The sequence below is a fragment of the Alligator mississippiensis genome, chromosome 1 (genome assembly GCF_030867095.1).
Source record: "Alligator mississippiensis isolate rAllMis1 chromosome 1, rAllMis1, whole genome shotgun sequence".
Classification (NCBI taxonomy): Eukaryota; Metazoa; Chordata; order Crocodylia; family Alligatoridae; genus Alligator; species Alligator mississippiensis.
Window position 1 is genome coordinate 343,347,916 of NC_081824.1, and position 2,287 is coordinate 343,350,202.

The window sequence follows — 2,287 nt, forward strand, 5'->3', positions numbered from 1 at the left end:
CCTCCGCATAACTACTTACCAGTCAGAAATGCACAAGTGGCAGCTACCACTTCCAAAATGGTCCCATTAAGTAGCAGCATCTGCTTGGTTCTGCTGAATTTGAAGGGCCAGGCATGCTGGGAACACATATTCTATAAAAGGGTCATTTTACAATAGAAAAAAAAAAGTTGGGATCTGAGAAAACCCTGCACATTACTAGTGAAAAGGTTATGGTAGTCTCCAGCCACTGACTTCTGTAGGAGCCCCTTATGTCTTCATACGCTAGGGATGGTAGCTTTCCCCTCCTTACCAGCAAACTTCAAGTGGGGGTGGGGTTCATTAGTAGTAGCCCACATTCTTCTAAATCTAAATGAAAGACAATTTTATAAGAACTTTAACTTGGTTATTTGTTTGCCCTCCTCTTTGCTCTAAAAAAAACCAAGAGTCAGTTCCCGTTATGTCTTTTCCTTAGGGAGATCACTTAAATCCACTCCCAAGTGCCTTGCTAGTGTGGCCCACTTGAAAATGCCTTTGCTGATGCTAGAATTTCACATGATTTCATTCCCAAATGAAATGTGGGGAAGCGTGTAAGGATTTGCCAGTCACATGAATGTTATAATGGTGACCAACCCCTCCCCCAATAAACATGAGAAGAGACAATTTTTCACTGAGAAAATGCTTAAGGAAGAGACAAATTACACAAAACAGAGACAGAAAGATGTTGATTTAATGGTTTATTGTCACATTAAAAAAGTAATCTTACTGATGAATTAATATTTGCTTTTTCATATAAAAGTGCTTATTCTTACAAATCCTTAAGGCTCATTCTGTTACATTACAGTAGGATTTTTCACCATCCCAGAAACTGTGCTACATGAGTTTTGTACGAACTGTAGAAACAGCAAAATCTCCAAACAGTAGAACAACTGGTCTATAATTTCATCACCTTTGTACATATGGTCTCATTTAATTGTGTAACAGAGTCTAAAGTAAAAGCAAACAGAATAATCTTTTTGTTTAACTTGAAATGGGACTGATGCACTTTAAGCTTAATATTTTGCTCAACTGAAATGGAACAAAGACAGTTGTTCTTTAATGTTTTGCCCTTTTACAGCAAGGAAAAAGAAAGACAGAGAATAATAAAGATACAATATTTACTGTTTCTTACAAAGAAAAAAAAACAAGTGACTATCAAGTACAAACACTGTTATTAACAGATGTTTAATATTTTTCAGGTCCCTACATTGTATGTCACTTAGTCAGAACTCTTATTGAAACCAATGTGAGTTTTGCCTGAGGAAGAAATGAGAACAGAGATCTCAAGGGGATCATTTTAGATTAAATGGTTTATTATTTTTGTCTCAAAGAGAAAGAATGGAATAGGTGAAAGTTACTAAAGCTCTTGTTTGCATTAATTGTGATTTCTAGCATATACTATAATACACAGATAAGAGTATAAGATTTTTTATTTTTAGTCATAATCAGAGATATATCATTTGGATGGACAGTGAATTTACTATTCCTACTTAAATTTAAAATACCTACTTAGTGTAACTACTGAATATTTTTTTTCCTTTACTGGGTCAAAATGCAGTAGCAAATAGTCAAAAATTAACCTAATGTCAGAGAAAAATAATTTCAAGTATTCTAGAATGAGGGAAAATGCCAAATGATCTAATAAATAAAGCATTTTAAGCTATTAATGAATGCTACAATAATATATGTACATATTTTACAACATAAATTACTGTACAGAATATTCCCATTTATTAAATTGCTCAAGTGTGTAAACAATATTGCCTGTTATATAGGGACATGTAGAAGAATTCTGCTTATGTTCTGAAAGTACTAAAATATGCCAAGTCCAGAATGCTCACTAAAAAGGTGAACTGCTACTGCTTTGGCTGTCTTGGTGATGGCTCCAGTACTAAAATAGAACACTCTCAGAGAGAAACATAAAACAATGTTTAATCATCTATGAATAGAGCTAAATTGATATTGATTTTTATACTATTACAATTTACAGGAATCTGCTGACAGTTGTTGGCATAAATGATATGTGGAGTTTAAGCATCTGGTTAGAAAAATAATCCCAGTCAGAAAACAGGAGTTTGCTCAGCCAGGTCAGACAACTGCTAGTACACATTTGTTGTATAATAAACTTTAGTCAACATAATAATCAGACAGGAAAATGATTTCTAGGATTATTAGTGCTACTGATTGTGTAGGAATTGAGCATACAGCCACTCTATCTAAAACTTCCTATTGTTGTCACTCAAGTATACTATCCCCTGCCACCCTTTTGTTT

General features: G+C 34.1%; 1 protein-coding gene across 4 annotated transcripts in view; it reads right to left on the reverse strand.

Annotated features, from left to right (window-relative positions):
• Nucleotides 1–696: 696 nt before the first annotated feature.
• Nucleotides 697–2,287, reverse strand: part of LOC102563459 (ALF transcription elongation factor 3) — a 252,046-nt gene continuing 250,455 nt past the window's right edge. For all 4 annotated transcript variants that reach the window (XM_059720988.1, XM_059720987.1, XM_059720990.1 and 1 more), the window contains one exon: nucleotides 697–2,287. This exon is cut by the window's right edge and continues 10,057 nt beyond it. The gene's annotated coding sequence lies outside the window, so the exon portion shown is untranslated.